At 43.1% G+C, this 22,458-nt stretch overlaps 1 long non-coding RNA gene across 3 annotated transcripts in view; it reads left to right on the top strand.

Annotated features, from left to right (window-relative positions):
* Positions 1-22,458, top strand: part of LOC138274356 (uncharacterized) — a 369,814-nt gene that overhangs the window by 46,507 nt on the left and 300,849 nt on the right. For 2 of the 3 annotated variants that reach the window (XR_011200373.1, XR_011200374.1), the window contains exons 2-3: positions 7,709-7,778; positions 17,690-17,801. This is a non-coding gene — a long non-coding RNA (uncharacterized lncRNA). Of the gene's footprint in view, positions 1-7,708; positions 7,779-10,438; positions 10,525-17,689; positions 17,802-22,458 lie in introns of all 3 variants that reach the window. The other variant, XR_011200375.1, reaches the window with a different exon arrangement.

Genomic DNA, 22,458 nt, shown 5'->3' with positions numbered 1-22,458 from the left:
GAAATCCGGCGGGAAACTACCGGATCCCCTTTTCTGACCGCGGCTTTACCGCCGCAGTCAGAATGGGCAGGGAAGCACCGCCAGCCTGTTGGCGGTGCTTCCGTGGTCATCCACCCTGGCGGTCGATGACCGCCAGGGTTGGAATGACTCCCTAAGTCTCTTCCCAGTAGGGATACGGGACTTGAATCACAGACTACAAACCTGTGCAATCCCTGAAAGGTATCAATCTCAACCTGAACCGGATATGTAATCGGATTAGTCAAGAGATGATTTGCTACTCCTACCACCTTTATGGTACGCCCCGAAAGCGGCAATTTTTGAACCTCTGCACTTCTGACTGTAGAGCGTGTAGCTCCTGTGTCAACCAGGAACGAAACCTTGTGACCAATCACCTTCCCTTGCACATAAGGTCCCCTCTGATCTACTTCTAGGGATGCTGCAAGCCTGCACTCTTCGCTATCTGAACAATCATCCGACCATTCATCGTTTATTCCATTCTCACTGCCAATGGGAATTGTTGTACTGTATTATTTTGACTCATTGTTTGACCTGTGACCTGTTGAGGAAGCATCACCTGTTGATGTCCCATCGGAGCTAAAGGCAACTGCATTTGCTGTCTATGTACCATGGGAATCTGCTGTTGTATTTGCCGCAACTGCGCTGGCTGAACAGGTGGCATTTGCACTTGTTGCATAGGCTGGAGACCCTGCATCTGTACCATATTATTCTGGAAGTTCAGATTTGGACCCCTCATTCTTGGACCCCTCACATTTTGAAGTTTACCAACATCATTGCTTTGTTGAACAACACCATCCTGCACCATCATTGGGCACTCCCGCTTCCAGTGTCCCACGCCCCCGCACGCATGGCATGACGACATCTTTTTCATGCCTTGCAGGTCATTTTGAATCACAACAGTATTCAAGTCTGGACCACGGTTCACAAAACCTCCCTGACCTCTGCCTCTTGTTTGCGGTTGGAACATTCCGTTCCCTTGAGGCTGCTGCTGTACCATCTGCTGTACTCCATTTCCCTGCACCCCTGCCTGAGCTGCCTTAATTTGCATCACCATCACCTTCTCTTTCAGCTTTCTCTGTTTCAATTCAATCTCATTGTTACAGTATTTCGCATACTGCAACACTTCATCAATCGGTTTCGCTTACCAACAGATCAAATGATTCTTAATCATCTGGCTAATCTCTGGCCTCAGTCCTTCAACAAACCTGAACACAAGGTGATTCATATCTTTCGGTTCTATGACCTCCGTGCCACTATAGTGTTTGAATGCCTTTAACAACCTCTCATAGTAAGCATGTATCGACTCTTTGCCTTCTTGTGCCGTTCTATCAATTTTCTGCCAATCAATATTCTGCGGTGACACCTTCTGCTTCAAAAACTCAATCACCTTATAGTAGTATTTCATCACCTCAGGAGACGGTGCTCCTGTGGCCCTGTCCCTTGCCGGTTCTGTCGTTGGCCAATCCACACTTCTCTTACACTCAAGCCATAAATCAGCTGGAACTATAATCTCAAATAGGGTATTCAAGTCTTCCCAGAGACACTTTGCAAGCTTCACAAACTTATCTGTCTGCTGATACCACTCTATTGGCTTGTCCCTCAACCTGGGATAATCATTTGTGAATGACAAAATGTCACCTCTAGACCACGGTACATGGACTAGAACCCCTCCAGCTGTCTCCCTCATCAGTAGCATCTTTATTGTTCCCGCGTCTGGTGCAGCTTTTGCCTGCTGCGGTTCCAGGCAGTCACTTTTGCTCTTATCTCTCTTCTTTGCCCATCTGCCTTCCCACTTCTCTAATGCTCCCCAAACCTGCGCGCTCTGTAGAATTTCTTTAAGGTGTGCCTTCATCCCAGTGGATCTCATATGATCTAAATCTTTAGGTTCGAAGTCTAACCTATAACTCCTTTTCAGATGCTTAGTATTGTCTAAGTCTATACCGTATTTATCTGCTAAGTTCGTTAACCTCTGGTGCACCTTACTCACTTCTTTGGTTATTTTCGGGCACAAGTACCTCAGTTCTGCCTCAGTGTATGATTCTAACCTGTTCACTCCCATAGTCCCTTCAACTAGCTCAGCTGCTTCCACACCCAACCTCACAAAAATCAGGTATTCCTCTCTCTCTGACCTCTCTGCTGTCGCAGGAGTAGCCTGTGAAGTGTTAAGCTTGTCTAACCACTCAGTTAACTGTTGCGCTGTTAAGCCTAGCAACAAGATATTTACAGCCTGCATCATTGGTGTCTGTGAAGTATTTGCTCCCAATATCCGTGGTGTCAGTAGACCCAAACCTGCCTGTCTCATTGTCTCTAAAGGAACCCCAATCGGACTGAAGTCCAACAAGGATCTAGATCCCTCGGCTGTCTGTTCTCCCGGTGTCATCCCTTGGGAACTTCCCGTGAACCCTCCTCTTATCACCTCTTGAGTCATTACTCCCTGATCGCATACAATAGGTTTGACCTGCGCATATAACGGTACTGGCGGATCAACAGTAATCGGCAATGATATAGCAGCTGGTGCCTGTCCGTTTCCCAATCCCGGTGGAGCGTTAACTCCCAGGGCTTGATTCATCATAGGTGCTGTAACTGACTGCAGTCCTATGACCGAAGTGTAACTTGGAAGCACCTGTTGCTGCGGCTGGGGCAGCAATTTTGGACTTGGCTCAATCTGCACTAACTTTGATCTCGTGTACACTGGATCAGGTGGCACCATCAAACTCGTAGTTGTCTCTAATACTGGGACATCAGGGTAGAGTCTCTGAATTGCCGGTGGCTGTACCTGTATCTGCGTATCTCGTGCGGTGGATACACTAGCACCATTCTGTATCGGAGCTGATGTGATAACATTATTTGCCTGTGCTGCGCTTGTGGTTCCCTAATTTTGTGTCGGACTTACAGGACCTGCACTAGTACTCAGTCTATTGTCATTCATGGCATATGGTGGCGGTCGATCATGTAACAACTGATTGAGAAACTCATCATCATCAGAATCGTCTGCATCTACCCAAGACTTCTGAGTCTCCTTCTTCTTGCTAGAGCCCTTGTCTGTTTTACAAGTGGCCTTTCTTCCCTGTGTTTCGGCTTCTTGAGATATTGCCGGAAACATACTAACTCCATCTACTATTTCCATTCTCCACATCCTGGTCTCACTATCCCATCTAGCTTCTGCTAAGGTCTTTTCTGCTTTCCTCATTCTCCGCTTGAATTTCTGTTGCCTCTGTCATATGGCCATTAATTCCCAAATCACTAACGCCTCAAACTGAGCTGGTTTCGGGGGCTGGTGCTTCTGCTCATTTAACGCTTTCCGCAAATTTTCTAGGACCCCTATGTTAAAGGTTCCATTCTCTGGAAATGCCAAACACCCATTTTTCTCTGTTAATTTGCACCAATGCTTCAGTCAAAGGCATGGCGCGACTCCCTTTTCCTCCATTACGGCATAAGCCGGGGTGTCTTCTGGCGGTGTAGGCTCCCCCACACTCGCTGTAATATACGCATCTCCCCTCAAAGCACTCTTTAAAGCCTTGAAAAACTTAATTTTTGCATCTTTTATTTTGTTTAGAGTCTAATCAGGAAGTGACTTTAGTTCCCAGAACACTCTTCGTCTACCTTCTCAACCAATTGCCTCGCATGGACGGCTGCCAATCCGTGCGCGACCCCTCTCAGCAACTAACCTATCCCAGTGCGGCTCCAATGACGTCACACCCACACACTCTGCGGCTGACAAAGTCTTGCGGCTTGTCTTCCTCACTATCTATTCAGACAAAAGCACTTTAACAACAAACTCAAATTTGCCGGTTTACTACAGGAAGGGTAACACAATCGCTTCAGAACTTCACAGAGATTTCACTTGAAGCTGCGTCCGCTACTCTCTCCTTCTCAGATCCCACACCCGCAAGCAGAATTTGACTCGCAAATTCTACTCTCGACTTGTCAATGGTTCGTTCTAGTGCACTTTAGAACTTGCCAAATCTCCATCGAAGGTTTCACTCACACAATTTGACTCAAACTCGACTTGTCAACCATGCCCGATTGACCTATTAAACCGTGCAAATTACAACATAAACCAAGTGTCTCATACACTTATCAATATACTCCGGAGTCTTAGACCACGCCGGGTCCGTACATCACCAAAAACCACGTGGACAATTTTTGGCATAAAGCACAACACTCACATGAAGTTCGACGACTTCCCTACTCTCATTCTGCGGAGTACACCCACTCCTACTAAAATATTACCTGGGCTAGATTCTCACAACCCTTACAATTCACCTGCGATATGCATAAGCTGGGAAAGTGCAAATTCTACCTCACTCATACTATCACTAGAACACCGAGAACATACTCAACTCACTTCGGCAAGCTCCAAGATTCCGGGAATGTCATTTGGGACTTAGGGGCACATCATACCTCAAATTTTCATTATTTAAAAAAAAATTCCAAAACAATGGTCCCTCGTCCTAGGGCCACAAAGGGCCTAAACCATCCTCTGCTACCAGAACTGATAACGCGTCCCGTCTTAAATAATTAGTTAGTCTGGGACTCGTTTTAGGCCAATAAATCTTTTGACCCTGATTGAAGACACCTTAGGACGAGACAATTAATCAACATAGCAATCAATAGATCAATAATGTTATCAATATTCACTATAGCAAATAGATTCAAATTGAATAATGGCATAGGTAAGAACCAAAACACACCAAGGCCTCTCAGTCATGAAATAACCACACAATATTTTGTAAGATTTATGATATTTATTCCCTATTGATTACACTCTACTAGCAAGTTTATTAGTCTCAATACCAGAAAACACATCAACACGGTAATAATATGGCAACTCGAATAAGATTTCATCAAAGCAAAAAATCATAAACATTAGAATAAAGCACGACGTCAACATGGGTTAATCTTAGCAGAGTTTCAATAGTGCATTATTCAACAAAGCATAGATTCAGTCATTTGTCTATTTGCGTCCGTCTAGTGAACTCCTTAACTAACCTCGAATCAGCATTAGCATGTTGGGCTTCATGCAAAACAATTTAGCAACACAAATTTCGAAAACATCTAACTATGGTCTCTATCAAAAGAAGCAGTTTGTACCTAGAAAGGAAAGGCAAACAGACAATTTCAATTTCATCATCATATAGTTACCCTCCGTAATGAGTCAGCATACAGAGTCAGTCTTCGTCCTCAGGACATCAGTTGATTCGCCATCAGCCAAGGAACAGAACAAAGTTCAGCAAGACGGGTAATAAGGGACCCTTCCCTCATAAGGAGGAAAAGTACGAATCGGCAAGGCAAAACATGGATGGTTCGAAGAATTTAACCGCAAAGTCTTTAAGACAGAGTGGCAAAGTGTCTAGGCAATAGTAAAGGCACGTAATGGCTGATTTCTCCTTGTGTCCTACGATTATATCAAAATTGTTGAACAAGTCTCTAATTTCCAATTGGTCTATATTTGGTGCATCATTATCTCCATCCAATAGTCCAACGGTCACCCCATTAGAGCTTTCCACTTTTGACAGTTCTCACGCAGCTCATTGGTTCCTGGGTTTGACGCCTCCAAAGGGTAGAATGTCAGGTGAGGAATAAGTGACATTTGTTACTCAAGTCAGTAGTCCCATTGTCTTCCCTAGTCTAAATGACCTTGTACCTGTTGCGAATTACACTGTTGCGCTCCACAAGAATGTCTCCTTTAGCAAGTCGGGTTCTCATGAGAAAATTTACTACAGTTACACACACATCTCTAACTCCTGGAAAAGTACAGCTTCACGTCCTTCAAGAAACATTACATTGCACGTTAGAAAACGCAGTTAATATGAGACCAGGCAGCTAGGCCTAGACGCTTACTAACTAAGGCCTAATGTTAAATTAGCAATTCTAATACATAATACCTAACATTAATACAGAAGAATAATACATTAATACATTAGTAATTTATCATTAGTCAATTTCATTAATCATCGAATACAATGGTGGCCACTACCCGTGGGCACATTTCATACACATGCGTTAACGTTTACATTTTCTATGCGATTTCACTAAGCATTTTATTGCAAGCTTCTCATGTTAATTATTAGATTTTAATCACGCTCCATCAATGTCAAAGTTACACACACGAATAACGCAGAAAAAGAGATGCGTGGAAAAAGGTAGGTGTGCGTCAGATATCTGGTTGCACACAGATGATGCGTTGATTCTTTTCCACACGGCAAGGGCTTTGCTTTGAATTCTGTCGCATGACTGGTGTTGCTTCGATTCTTCTCACAGGAAATCGGGCTGCGTCATTCCGGATCAGCGATGCGTCTATCCGGTGGGCTGTGCGTCGAAGTTCTAGTTGCAACTCTGGCGCTGCGCCAATCTCCACTTAGGGAGCTGGGGTGTGTTGATCCGGTTCAGCGATGCAATGATTTTCACAATGCTGGACAGGGTGTGCATCGATTCCGGCAGGCTGTGCGTCGATCTTCGCTCCACAGGGAGTTTATTTGCAGAGATGTATTTTTGGGCCTGACACTTCAGTAACAGGAGGCAAGCTCAATCCAAGCCCTTGGAGAGCACTTCTCAGCAGAACCAGGGGCTAGAAAGGTAGCCGGGCAACAGCAAGATACCAGTCCTTTACAGCAAAGTAGTCCAGGTGAGTCAGCTTCTCTTGGCAAGTTGCACATTCTGGTTGCACATTCTGGTGCAGAGTGTCTGTCCCAAGAAGTATCTGAGTTGGTAGGTTCAGGGACCCAGTTTATATACCCAAACGTGCCTTTGAAGTGGGGGAGACTTCAAAGAGTGTCTTTGAAGTGCACAAGGTCCCCTTTCAGTACAACCCTGTCTACCAGGGACCCAGTAGAGGGTTTGGCAGTCTATTATGTAAGGGCAAGCCACTGTTCTTAGAAATATGAGTGTAAGGCCCTCCACCCTTCCAGCCCGAGAAGACCCATTCAGTATGCAGATGTGTGCAGGTGTGACTGAGCATCCTGTGTTTGTGGTTGTCTGGGTGAAATGCACAAGGGAGCTGTCAACCAGCCCAGCCCAGACATGGATTGGAGACAGGCTGTAAGGCACAGAAGGATTTAAGTGCAGAAAAATACTCACTTTCTGAAAGTAGCATTTCTAAAATAGTAATATAAACTCCATCCTCACCAATAAGTAGGATTTTGTATCACCGTTCTGGCCATACTAAAAATGACCTGTTTACCCCTTTCTAATCAGAATCTAACACTCACACAGTTTATGAGGGTATCCTCAATATTAGCCTATGAAATGAGCAGGCCTCACAGCAGTGGAAAACGGATCTAGGAGTTTTCCACTATCAGGAGATATTAAACACACAGTTATATGTCCTGCCTTTTACCTACACAGCACCCTGCCCTCTGGGTTACCTATGTCCTACCTTAAGGGTGTGTAGTGGGTGTGGTGATAGTGAGACACTTTTTCCCTCTAGTACAGTCGACTCACAGAACAGTTAGAGAAGAAAAAGAAAAATCTTTATTCTTTCTCATATGGTACTTTCACTTATAAGTCCTATGTCATGGAGTACCACCACTCTATTGTTTGAAAGGAATAACTTAAAGTTATCTTCCTTATTCCTTTTGATTCGCTATTGTTTCTACAATCTCTTCTTTCTTTGCTTCTTCCTCTATATGGGTATTTTTCTCTTTTATCCATCAACTTGTTTTAACAGTCTCTCTTTGTATCCTTCTAGGAGTTCACCGGTTCCTGTTTGCGACTCCACTCAGAGGCATGAGGAGAAACCACAGGATAAGAAATAGGAGGTCAGTCTGGGTTTGTTTTAACCATATATTAAAGGGGAAAAGGGGTGAAGGGGAAGGGAAGCAACTGTGCACTGTCAGTGAGTTTCCTCTTTTCACTGTGTGATTTGTGCCCAGTGGTTTAGTGGTCGTGAATTGAGTAAAAGAAAAATAATGGCCTCTATATCTATTTAGGTTATCAAAAAAAAAAAAGAGAAAAGAAAAGGAAAAAAAAAAGGGCGGAATAAAGTGTGTTTCTATCCACACATTCCCTTCCCTAGCAAGGTGTCATAGTTCTCTACCTTGCTCCTCACTCAGATTGATGGAATATTTCATTGCAGCCCTCCTGCCGTCTCTTATTGCTTCCTCCGTCCCACCCCCTATTCCCCAGAAGGTACTTGCAGCCCGTATACGGCATGTACCTGGTTAAGCCATGACCATCCAGGGACGTGGCAGGTCAATGCGTCTTCCGCAGATCTCCTGCCGCTGCCGTCTGCTGGTTCCACTCTCTCCTGAATGTGATCCAGCGAAGCCTCTTCTTTGTTTCTCCATGTTGCGTCCCCGTCGCTCCTCTCTGGTCGGGTTCTCCTTCCTTGCCGCTGTCCACGTCCTCCACCTGTCTATGCGTGCTTTCTAACGCCTGCGCGCTCTATTCAGGGTTTTTCACATCATTACTGTGTAACGACGTGACACACTGAAAAGTGCCCCGGGATACTCTATCTTCGGCCTTGGTCTCGTCGGCTCGTCCAGGGTTCCGATAACCCTGTTACAGGGTGACTTATGTGTATCAAAATGTGAGTTGAAGACCTGGCAAATATTTTTAAATACCAAGCCGAAGTGGCAGTCAAACTGCACACACAGGCCTTGCAATGGCAGGCTTGAGACATGGTTAAGGGGCTACTTATGTAGGTGGCACAATCAGCGCTGTAGACCCACTATTAGTATTTAATTTACAGGCCCTGGGCATATGCAGTGCACTTTACTAGGGACTTACAAGTAGATCAAATATGCCAATTGGGTATAATCCAATGTCACCATGTTTTAAGGGTGAGATCATATGCACTTTAGCACTGGTTAGCAGTGGTAAAGTGCGCAGAGTCCTAAAACCAGCAAAAAAAGTGTAAAAATGTGAAGGGAGGCAGGCAAAAAATGTGGGTTGACCACTGTTGGACTTTTGCTTATGCGGGGTCATCCCCAGACTTTTTTGCCTCCTGCCTCCTATTTTTTTTCTGACATGTTGCTGTTGGCTTTCAGGGGGTAACCTGACTGTCAACCAAAGACCCCATTTCTAACAACCACCCTAAGGCTGTCAGGTCTAACAAGTAGCTGTTAGAGTCAAGAATCCTGGTAGATTATGTGATAGAATACAGTAAAGTAGCAAGTGAAAATATGCGCAGAGACTTGATAGCTCTGTTAGGTGAAAAACAATGAATATAATAAAGAATTGTTAATGAAAAATCAGCCTAATTCTCTGAATAAATAAGTAACACACCTCTAGGATGAAGGGGAAAAAAATCATTTTCTTATTCTCACATATATAGAGATAAAGCAGATAATAAAGTGGATTTGCCATAATTGTAAAGCAGAAATTAATTCAAGTTTAAGCAGTTCCTAAGGAGAAAACACATTTGTCAGCACTTAAAATGACGGAAACATCTCCATTCCTGAGGAAACTACCCCGAGGCCGGCCACCGAAGTGATTATAAATAAATAAAAGTCGCTCCTGCGACTCACCAATTATATCCGGACGAGACGCGTGTTCGTCTCCTCCGAGAAAGAAATGTTCAGCAGCATTTGTAGAAGTTGAGGCCTCCTTCGTCCGCGTATCCTCGACGTTATGCCGCCATCTCGGTCGGCTGCGTAACCACGCCTCTGAATGACTTATAATAGACTCATGAATGGTGTCAGCCACATATCCGGCTAAATTAAAGAATAAAGAATGCATCAACAGGGAACTAATATTTATTATAAAGCAGGTGTTCATATGAAGGACATTTAATTCAAGCACTGTAGAGCAGAAAAAACTAAATAAATTATGTTAGAAAAATCTGTTCAATAAGTTTGGGAATTTTTCTCCAAATGGGGGCGGGTGAAAATACATATTTAGCATGCAGCCTTATATGTCTAGTGCAGGAGAAAACTCTTAGAATGTCCATTGGAATAAGAAATGTATGTGCTGATTCAATTAACTTAGGCATCCAAACGTTGACGTATGTTCCACTTATCGTTCTGTAAAACAAACTTTCAATCGTCTACAGCTACACAAATTACACTACGGAATGGATAACTCATAAATTAAATGTTTCTTGTAAGAGTGGAGCAGCACACATTTTTCTTATTCCAATGGACTTTTCTCCTGCATTGGTTCAACTGCTCCCATTAAAATATGCCACCACTGCATATACGCATACTTGAAGGCCAAGAGCCTGTGTTCCGGAACTAAAAACTGTGGCTTCACATAAATTCAGGACACAAAAGAGATTCCGAAAAATAATGTCCAAGCATGGAAGTTTGAACTAAACACTCTCAAATGTTTACCAAAGTCTCTACTATACTGTCACTCAGAAGACTTCTATGGATGCCATTAATGCCATCAGTATTTTATGTGCATGTATATACCCGTCGAACATTCACTCATCTTCCGCTCAAACTTACTGTACATCAGTTTCCCTTTTACTTTACAGGTTCAATTCCATTGTCCAAATCAGAGACGAAAACTGCAGGAAATATTGGTGGTGATGGGCGCTCTGCCCCACTCTATGTCAAGCGGGTAGGATAAACTGAGTGAATGCAAAACACTGTGTTTAAGCTATGATGGTCTTGTCGTCCGACTCTCAAATGTCTATCAAGGCCGAGAGAATCAGACATAATTTAAAAACGTTCAGTGTAACAAGATCACCATCAAATTCTGCAAGCCTTGCAGGGGACTGCAAGATCTCCAGAAATTGCTGCCATTCTAGGCTTACGCACCCGAGCTAAATAAAGAGACTAAACTCAAATGCTCTGATTATAAAAAGACTAAACTCAAATGCTACCATGTATGTCTCAAGGTTAATGAGTGCTCCTCGCCAGTGAATCTTCCCTACGATGGTCATATTTTCTTGGTCAATGTAGATGAAGAGGCCACCAGATTACGAGTGGTACATGCCCTTGTAACTTAATGTAAAATGATGGAAACTTTACGGCAATTGGCAATGTCTCTTTCCCAGGTCTTGTCAGCTAGGGTCATTCCAGGTAATTCTTAGCACAGTATGGGCATCCTCTGTACAGCTGTCCCTAATCTTGGCATAATGTATACTCTTGCACAAACTCCTAGCATATTCTTGCCATCAATGGTCCATTTGTGGTTCTGGCAGTTGTAATTTCTGCTATGTTGTGGGCATCTAGTGCACAAAGATGCTAACACAACATATTGTGGGCATCCTTGCTAACCAGACCTATTACATTGATAGCAACTGCACTATGGTCGCAACTCATGACATACTGTGAGCATGCATTGCATGATGATGCTCACACTACGCTAGCATAGTGCTTGCCCTGATTTACTGGTGGTAATTCAGGGAATATTGTGGGCAGCCATGGTTTGATGGTACCACAGCAAACATGTAAATAAGTTTGGATACATTAAAATTCAAGCAGGCGGAGAGAAGAGAGGAGCGAGTGCAACAGAATATATATATATATATATATATGTATATATATATAGATATATAGATAGATATATAGATAGATATATAGTGTATGTATGTAGTCGACTAGCTTAACCAACCCTCGCTAAAAACCCAGGACATATTCCCTTTACCAAAGTCTGTATTTTGGAGCGATGGCTGGGCAAGGTGAAACCTTTTGTATTTGTGAAAGGGAGAATAGTTGTAATTTGACACTATTTCTGAAAGACTCATCATTCAAAGCTAGCATAAGTGACACTTTATTTCATCAGTACACTATTAATATTATTTATCCCTTCATTATACACTATATTGATGTACAAATATTGTACATTCAGTATTGCTGATATCATGTTTTACTGTAATATGAGGTAAAACTTAAATTTTTATAATAAAAATCATGGTATTTATGATATGAAATCATCTTTTATCTAAATCAGTGTATTTCAGTAATGGTTGAAAAATTATGCTATTCACTGTAATGGAAGGTTGATGGTGTTCAGATAATTTGCAGGGGAAGGTCCATTTTAGCTGAGAAATAGACTTCACACCTTCCTTGAGAACCTCAGTTCTGCCCCAGTCTAACACAGATGCCTGATCTCCTATCACCAATACTTCAGAAGGGAGCCTGTCCTGTGTTTGGCTTCAGAGATCTGGCTTGCCTTGTTTGTTTTCACATGCTGTGGCTTTCTCAGCCCAGGTGCATGGTAAACAGTTAACTATCACATGAAGATTTCCTCCCCAGACATTTCTTTCTAAAAAAAAAAACTGGGTTAAGCACTGTTAATGGCTCTATTTTCTGGGGAAGCATTTGAACCTCCTGCTGGATAGCAGAGTAAATAACGTGGCCCAGAGTGGTGGGGGGCGGGGCAAAAGCCCGGAGTATGATGGCTAGGCATCCAAATATGGAAGTCCTCAAAGTACCATAAGAAGTGTAGTTATCATGACTATGACTGTGGATCTACACTCGGGATGCATGTTTACCTTAGGATTGATCTCTCACTTGATTCTATAGGTGTAAGTGGGGCTAAACTGTACTTTGGTGCCGTTTTTGTCTAGAATGTCTAATTCTGCTAAGCAGCACTGTTGGAAAATGGCACCCTCTGAAGGGTCACCCCACACTTTTTGCCATTTACCCTTCACATTTGTCTGAATTAATTTTTGTTGGACTTAGGACTCTGAGCAATTTTCCACAGCAGACCAGTGCTAAAGTGCATGTGCTTCTCCCCTAAATACAGTAATATTGGTGTATACACAATTGGCCTATTTAAATTACTTGTACATCCTTTGGAAAGTGGTATACCATATATCCATGGCCTGTACATTAAATGCTACTAGTGGGCCCGCAACACTGTTTATGCCACTAACTGAAGTAGCTCTTTAAACATGTCTCAGACCTGCCACTGTAGAGCCCCTGTGTGCACTTGACTGCCACTTCGACTTGGCATTTAAATCCCCTTGTCATGCCTTAAACTTGCCTTTTATTACTTATAAGTTACCTCTAAGGTAGGCCCTTGGTAGCCTATAGGGCAGGGTGCTATGTAACTAAAAAGTAGGATATGTTCTGGTAGGGTAAAATTCCCCAAATAATTTGTCACTACTGTGAGGCCTGACCATCGCATAGGTTAACATTAGGAATTCCTTATTACACTTTAAAGCTGTAATTCCTGATTGAAAAGGAGTAGCTATGTAATGTTTTATATCTAGAATGTTAATGATAAATACACTTTTTTTTTGTAAAGTCTGATTCAACATTACTATTTTAGAAATAAAACTTTTAGAAAGTGGGCATTTCTCTGCTCTTGCAGCTCTGTGTGCCTGCAGCCTGTCTCCAATACACATCTGGTGTGGGTGACAGCTAAACTTTGTGCATTCACTCTAAACAGTCACAAACACAGGAAGGTTGGGTGTGTCTGAGATGCTCATCTGCATTTTGATGGCTCTTCCTAGGAAGGAAGGATGGGAAGGGATGACACTTAAACCTGAATGGGCAGTGCCTGTCCCCATACAAAGGGTCAATTACCCTCTACTTATAGTCTGGAGCCAGGGCTGCGGAAGAAATTATACTTGTGCACTTCAAAGGCCCTTCTTCAAAGTAACCCCCACTTCAAAGGGACAATTGGGTAAAAATACTAGGTCCCTGACCCCACCAAGACAGACACTTCTGAACCTTAGACTGGACTCTGTAGGAAGAACTGCTGTGCTGCATTAAGGACTGTTACTTTGCTGGACTGCTGACCTGGAAGGAACTATTTTCTGCTGTGCTGTCCTGTTGCCTGCTGCTCTCTGACACTGCTATGTGAGAGCTGGACTTTGCCTTATATCCCCAAAGAGGTCGACAAGGGCTTGATGGCTTACCTCCTGTTGCTAAATGTTAGAAATGGGGTCTTTGGTTGGCAGTCAGGTTACCTCCGTCCAAGCAGGGACCCTCACTCTAGTCAGGGTAAGTCGCACACAATCAAAATTATCCTGTGCCCACCCTCTGGTAGCTTGGCACTGAGCAGTCAGGCTTAACTTAGAAGACAACTTGTAAAGTATTTGAGCAACAAATCATGCAATAACACAGTATAACACCACAAAAATACACCACACAATATTTATCTGGTTAAATGCAGGTCAAAGCAATCAAGATGTGATAAGTACATGATAAAATATTGCTTTGGAGAATGATAAAAGGAGTCTTTAGTCTTTAAAAAGCAACAGGTGTCTCTTGAAAGCACAAAGTACCTGGTTTGCGTTCAAATTCTCTGCAATGGACCGCAGAGGAGGATATGTATGGAAAACGGGGAAGTGTGCGTCAGTTTCTCCGGGTGCACACAGACGATGCGTCGATAAGTTTCCACGCAGGGAAGGCTTTGTGTTGATTTCTGGCACACTGACTTGGATCCTCTTTGGGTTGCAGCCTTTTCGGACGCCTCGAGGACAATGTAGAGAAATCCAGTGCGTGCAGGACAAAGTCACAGGACTGCATCGATCCGGTGGGTGATGTGGGGAAAATTCTGTCACATAACAGGCGCTGCGTCGATTCTTCTCGCAGGAAGTTGGGCTGCGTCATTCTGGCTCGGCTATGCATCGATCCAGTGGACCGTATGTCGAAGTTCCAGTTGCAACGCTGACGCTGCATCGATCTCCTCTCAGGGTGCTGGGCTGCATCGTTCCGGTTCAGGTGCGGTGATTTCCTCATCGCGAGGCAGGCTGTGTGTCGAATTGTCGCCACACAAGGAGTTCTTTGCAGGAGGAAGTCTTTTTGGTCCTGAGACTTCAAGGAACAGGAGGCAAGCTCTATCCAAGCCCTTGGAGAGTACTTTTCAGCAGAACCAGAGGGCAATAAGGCAGCAGGGCAACAACAGGGAAACAGTCCTTTGCAGAAAAGCAGTCTGGTGAGTCCTTTGGGCAGCCAGGCAGTTCCTCTTGGCAGGTTGCAAGGTCTGGTTCAGACTTTCTTCACCAGTGGTATCTTGTCCAGAAGTGTCTGAGTTGGTAGGGTCAGAGGCCCTGTTTAAATACCTAAATGTGCCTTTGAAGTGGGAGAGACTTGAAAGAGTGGCTTAGAAGTGCACTAGGTCCCCTTCAGTTCCATCCTGTCTTCCAGGGTCCAGGTAGGGGATTTGGCAGTTCATTGTGTGAGGGCAGGCTACTGTCCTTTCAAATGTGTCAGGCCCTCCACCCTCCCAGACCAGGAAGACCCATTCAGTATGTAGATGTGTGCAGGTGTGACTGAGCATCCTGTGTTTGGGGTTGTCTGAGTGAAATGCACAGGGGAGCTGTCAAGTAACCTAGCCAGATGTCCATTTTTGCTGGCTTTAGGACTCTGCTCACTTTACCACTGCTAAACAGCGCTAAAGTGCATATGCTCTCTCCCTAAAACATGGTGACATTGGCTCATACCCAATTGGCATATTTAATTTACTTGTAAGTCCCTAGCAAAGTGCACTACATGTGCCCAGGGCCTGTACATGAAATACTACTAGTGGGCTTGCAGCACTGGTTGTGCCACCCACATAAGTAGCCCTTAACCATGTCTCAGGCTTGGTAATTATTTTTAAGTGCCAAGAGGAGCAGGAAGTGGTAGTGAAACTGCACACACAGGCCTGCAATGGCAGGCCTGAAATATGGTTAAGGGCTATGGGCTTATGTCGGTGGCACAACCAGTGCTGCAGGCCCACTAGTAGTATTCAATTTACAGGCCCTGACACATGTAGTGCACTTTAGTAGGGACTCACAAGCAAATTAAATATGCCAATTGGGTATGAGCCAATGTCACCATGTTTTAGGGAGAGAGAATATGCACTTTAGCACTGTTTAGCAGTGGTAAAGTGTGCAGAGTCCTAAAGCCAGCAAAAATGAGGTCAGAAAAAGAGAAGGAGGAAGGCAAGACGTTTGAGGGTGACCCTGCAGAAAGGGCATTTCCAACTCTCTACCCCTGCTCCTGTACCTGGTTCACTGGAAGAGATAAAAATGTACACGATAAATGCCCAATCACATTAAAAGGCCTATTCAAGGCCAGTATCCACCTATGAAGGGTTCCTTCTGCAACAGGCAATCTGAGTGCAGATACCAGGCTGTGCAAGATTGTAGTCTCACACAGGCAGCTCGCACACTAATGCACATGCATATGTTCACATGTAACCAGTACAGGGCCTCTTACTCTAGCTGAGAAGCAGTGGACCATATCTTGAAAGGAAGACTACTGATTAGCCATTTCAGTCCATTTCGAAATAATTTACCGTAGGTCAGACTGAGTTGGTGAGACTCACTCACAATAAAAGTTAAAAAATCAGATAGTCAAAAGTGAGAAATCCATGGAGGCTAACTAGGGGGGAACCCATTTGCTTCAATAAGTATTATCTGGGTTTTCCAGCCTGTCCTGAAAATATATGATTTGTCACTAAAGACAATTTAATTTGCAATATTTTGTTTAGCAGCAAATCATAGTACTGCTACATCAGTGTGTAGTAAGCAAAATTTTAAAACAAAAAGGTTGCATTTTTGAGTTCCTTTTGCATCTACAAAAGAAAGAAGGAAGTGACAATTTAAGAAAGGCAAACACTGAACTCGGCTTTTATAAAAGCCACATGACTGCTTTGAAGGGACTGGTTGATGATAAGATAACAATGTGCATTCTGTGGGAAGAAACATATACAGTACGAAACATGCATGACTGAGCCAGGCTGCAAGATGGCAGAAAGGAAATCAGCATTCAGTGAGGAAATATGTTTTGTAGTTAAATGACAGTATCTTAAGCAAAACATGAACCACAATTCTTGTGATAATTGGAGGGTAATACCACCTGAATGCACTGCTGATAATAATGGATCAGAGGGGATGTAAAATCCACCTAAATATCTATACTAAAAATGCCACAGTTTGTCTGTGCCAGCATAGAAAATTTTCATATTAAGGCAAGACAGGGAGGGACACATTATATGCATATTTAAAGTTCCCTTGAGAGTTGTCTTTTGCACCATTATCTACAAGCTAAAGGAGAAGTGATCAAGGTAAACATTTGAAGGATCCCTCTCAACCGTAGATGGGTGATGTCTGCTCAGAAAGACTTGTGGGGCATATTTAAGAGCCCCTAGTCCCTCCTTGCACCACATTAGCGTCATTTTTTTCATGCTAATGTGGCCCAACGAAGCCAAAATCGCAGTGCCATTTTTACAAAGTGGCACAATGCATGCATTGCACCACTTTGTAACTCCTTGCGCAACATTAGGCTTGTGCCAGGCATAATGTATGCAAGGGAGCGTTCCCCTGTTAGGGTGACTGAAACAATTGGGCAAATAAATCTAACAGATTTCTTTGTATCATTTTTCTCAACATTTCTAAAGCCTGTTCAGAGCAGGCGTTAAAAGGGGGCATGCCATTGTTTTCAATGGGCCCCTATGCACGGTTCAGGGTTAGCGGCAGAATTTTGGCGTTAACCCTGAACAGTAAATCAATAGCGTCAGAAATTCTGATGCTATTTCCCCCTACCCTGGGCCATGGTGCACTGTATTTTAGATACAGCACACACATGGTGGCATATGAATGGCTGTGATGCAAGCAGTCTGTACCCCTACTCGTTACCTGTTCTACCCCTCATTTCTTTAAAGCCTGAATCCTCAGACTTACTTCAAGATGCAAATGTTTCATTTTATGCTTTTGATATAAGACTTAGCCCTACTGATAGTGGTAAATGTAGAGACCGGACAACTGTTTGATGCACTTGCCATTGAAAATGTCTCTATTACCTTTATTAATGAAGTCATTGCCTTATGCCTACAGGATATGTTATTTTCATTCCAAAGAAATGACACATTGAGCACCATCCAGCATACAGATGGTCCACTGGGGAAGCGGATATAGCTTCAAGGTCTGCCTGGGTATGATTCCTCTGGTGAGTCAAAGAGTTGGCTCAAGAATACAGGGAAGTGAAAAATTATCTTGATAGTACTTCTGTGCTCTATGTTATGTTATGTTAAGTTATGTTATGTTATGGTATGTTATTAAATTTGTGAAACACACTAATATCTATACATGGTGTCCTAGCACAGTGCCAGGGATAAACAGATCTTAATAAGATAATTATTGACAGTATAGCCAGGTTCGTAAGGCCTTGTTAAAGCATAAAAGGGCAGAGGTTTTCTTCGGGGGCATTGGAAGCACGTTCCACATACTTGCAGCTGTTTTAGAAAAGAACCTCCCTTGACCTGAGCCTGCTTAACCCTCTGGACCACCAGTAGGGAGGCATGCGAGGATCTTTGATTGCGACTGGGAACATGCAAGGAGAATGTTTTTTTGAGATAGCCAGGTCCAAACTTATACAATGCTCTTTGAACAAGACAAAGTTTTAAAGCTTATCCGTTTACTCCCAGGTAACCTTTGAAGGGTGTCAAAGGCAGCAGAAATGGAAGAAAACCAGGGCAGACCCAGAGTGAGTCTTGCTGTAGCATTTTTAATCCTCTAAAATCTTTTCAGCAGTCGGAGAAGCACAGCCAGATAAAGAGCACTGTAGTAATCCTGGCTACTCTGGATAGTTGCCTAAACTGTTACAGGGCACACCGCACAAGGAAGTAAAGGGAGAAACACCTTTCCATGGGTCCTTCCCAGGCAATCACGGAAAGGAGGTGAGTTGTAATTTTTCTGGTGAAGGCTGTGTGGGACTAGTTGATCTCCATTGTGTTCCTTATGAATCTATGAATGAAAATAGCATTCAACCAACGTTTGGTTTCACTGATATGATTTGCAGGGAGCCATTTGCTGGTATCGTGTGTCTGAGATCTCATTTCCAAAACAAGAGCTCCCTCCAGATTTACTGGCCCTGGGCAAAATGAACCTGGGCCAGGGATCCAGTAGGACTTCAACCAATCATCTTTTATTCTAAATTTGTCTAGCGATCAAGTTGGACTCCAACCAATCATCATTTATCCTACGTTTGTAAATGTTTGCTGGGGATTGGGATATGTAGTTGACACCATCAATGTCTTCTGCTAAAAATGCTTTAGAAGAGGAGGAGATAGGAATATCTTTGGAAGGACTTATCTGGTCATTTAAGACCCTAAAAGGATCAAAATCACTGACACTGTGTACTTTGCTTGATCAAAATAGGAGTCCCTGGACATTGAGGAAGGATTTATTTAGTAGTTTACAGTTACAAAATACCTTACTAAACTTAATAGAACTGACTGCTGGTTGTACTACTGATGGGAGGAATTACTGGAATTCTTAAATGAACCTGGTGGCATGTCTCAAGAGTAACCAAGAGTTTATGTGATGGATAAGTGACAACAACATCCAAATGGTTATTCATTCATGCATGATGGAGCGTCATTGCGGGCACTGAACTGCACAATGACCCGTTATCCAGGAATGTTTGACTAGGGGAGAGAAGAAATAGAGGCACCACCATAGGTTCGCACAGTCAATCATGGTTGTACAAACTCATGACTTGTAGGACCAGGTGGTCTCACTTGGTGAAGGGGTGAGGCTATTCTAACTCGCTAGAGATGATGAGGGATTGACTTTCAGTAATTGACTTTCATGAGAATTTTGACTTGCTCCTTACATAATATGCCCTGATGTCTCAACACTTCAAAAAAGACAGCTGTTACTATTATTCAATTTGATGATATTCAAAATGCCAACATTAGACAGATGGAATTGTTCATTTCAAACACATGATCTACAGATGACAGCGTGTCCAGTGTTTAACTCACTTAGGCATCCTGGTTGCTCCTTGTGTTGATATTTAATGTATGGAATGTTTCAAATAAAACTTGTGTAGCTGGATCAGTGGTTGTACTTATAGGTGTGTAAGCAAGGTCTTACAGATTCTAATGTTCCTTCCTACAATGGTCTACAACAAAGTTAACTTATTAAATGGCCTATGCAAATAATAATGGTTAGCAGGGTAACTGTTTCAGTGTTTCCAAACCTCCATTATTTGGCTTATGCACTCTATCACCTTTCATAAAACGTATGAGAACAAAACAGCAGGATTTTTATTCACAGCACAACTTATACATTTGATTTTAAAAAGTCTAAATTTCAGATGGGTGCATCATAGGAGTTGGGTGTTGAAATAATGTCTATAATAAATAGTAAATGATTTGTGTATTAAATAGCTTTCTAGAACATTTCATCAGTTCGGAAGAAGAAAACACATTTTGCAGCTTTTCTACATGGAAAGAGTCTTATCTCGATTTTGAACCTTTTGTAGTATGTACAAATGAAAAACCTTAGTCTACAACTATACATTGGCAATGAGTTTTTGATATATTAACAGATAAAGATGGTCATTATGACCCTGGCGGTCCTCAGACCCCCAGGGTTAATGTGGCGGTCTTCACAGCCAACAGGCTGGCGTTGAAGACTGCCACATTATGAGTGTGGCAGGTTGGCTGTTGACAGCCTGCCACATCTCACCCATACCGCCATGGCAGTATGAACCGCCGGGCCGGAGATGTTCATCTCCGACCTGGCGGTCCACAGAAGACCTGTGGCGGTATTAGAAGCTAGCCTAGTGCCATGGTTTCCGCAGTGGTGGCACCGCCACGAAAACCATGGTGGTAGGGCTAACGGTGACAGGGAATTCCTTCCCTGTCACCGGTAGATGGCTCTCCCCTGGAAGCACCTGATCGCTTGAACCTCCTACAGTCACAGCGCCCCCTACTCACATAGCACCCCATCCCCCTACTTACATGGCCCCCTGACCCCCCTCCCCGCATACATGCACACAGACACCACGCATTCACCCATTCACCAACACTTCCAGACACGCATCCACTCACACTCACCCATACACGCATTCACTCTCACACATACTCACATGCATTCAGGCACACATACATACAAACATACAAACATGTATACTCATACGCATACACACTGACATGCAGACACGCACTCACTTCAGCTTTCATACACGCATTCACGCATACACATACAACCACGCATACACCACAGCACTCACAGTCGCATTCACACATGCACACACATATTTATACACACACACAGACACCACATACTCACACACAACATCCCACACCCTCCCACTCCTCTCCCCTGTTGGATGCCCGACTTACCTTGTTTGGCGAGGAGGTTGTCCGACAGGGAACAGGAAGGGGCGCTGCCAACGCAGGCAGCGCCCCCCCATCAGGATACCGCCAGGCCGTATTAAAGGTCTTAATATGGCTGATGGCGTCTTATTGGTGGGGCGGTGCAGGTGGTAGCAACGCTAGAACGCCACCACCGCCAGCATGGCTACTGCCGGATATCCACCCACAGTGTGGTCGAAATCCAGCAGTACCCATTATATGGCATGCGGAAGACCGACAGCACTGGTTATTCTTCTGGCACCCGTGGCTTTGGGGGTCTCGCTCAGAGACTGCCAAAGTCATGATGAGGGCCAAAGTTTTCCCACATTTTACTATCCACTTTGTGACTAAGCTTTGTCTTTTTCACCCACTTGTTACATTTTCTCTGGTGTTTATTTTTTTTTAACAAAAATGCATTTTTCTAAGCCTTAAGTTTTAGAGTTTGAGGCACTGCTAAACGGGTCTGTGTTCAATCATTCCCTTCATTTTGACCTTGTTATACTTTCAGTAAATGTACTGGAGCTTGGGCCAGATTCCTCTCGAATATACGGTCTACCACAAAGGTAACTTATTAAATGGGTTTTAAGAATCCTATGTAAATTGTGCAATACAGGAAATATTTAATGGTTAGCAGGGTTACCGTTTCAGTGTTCCCAAACCTCCCTTATTTGGCTTATGCAGTCTATCACCTTTCACAAAATATATGGGAATAAAACAGTAGGAATTGTATTCATAGCACAATATATACACTTAATAAAAAAAGCCTCCATTTCAGATGGGTGCATCATGGAAGTTGGCTGTTGAAATAATGTATATCATGCATAGTACATAATTTGTATATTGAATAGTTTTCTAGAACATTTCATCAGTTCTAAAGAGAGATTACATTTTGTAGCTTTTATACATGTAAAGAGCCTTAGCTCGATTTTGAACCTTTTGTAGTATGTACCAATGAAAAACCTTACATTGGCAATGGAGTCTTTACCATATTAACAGATAAAGTAGTCCCACATTTTACTTTCTACTTTGTGATTAAGCTTTGCCTTTTCACCCACTTGATACATTTTCTTTGGTGTCTATTTTTCAACAAAATGCATTTTTCTAAGCCGTAGGCTTTAGAATTTGAGCCACTGCTAAACAGGTCTGTGTTCAATCATTCTCTTAATTCTGACCTTGTTATACTTTCAGTAAATGTACTGGAGCTTGGGCCAGATACCTTATGAATATACTATATACTGTCTGGTAGAATGTCTCTTGGAAACGTTTATCCAACCACCTGCAAACAATATTCATTTTATAAGTAATAGGATCATGTGGAAAGACACCACATGTAATGTTAATTTTAAGAATACCATTACATTTTGTAAATGAACAGAATAATGGTAGTGAGGTTTCATTGTTAAAGTACTTTATTTTTAGGCTTAAATGCACCCACCGTCTCATTTTAAGTGATGAGTT

The sequence above is a fragment of the Pleurodeles waltl genome, chromosome 2_2 (assembly GCF_031143425.1).
Source record: "Pleurodeles waltl isolate 20211129_DDA chromosome 2_2, aPleWal1.hap1.20221129, whole genome shotgun sequence".
Classification (NCBI taxonomy): Eukaryota; Metazoa; Chordata; class Amphibia; order Caudata; family Salamandridae; genus Pleurodeles; species Pleurodeles waltl.
The sequence above is the reverse complement of the archived record's forward strand: the minus strand, read 5'-3'. Positions and strand labels throughout refer to the sequence as shown.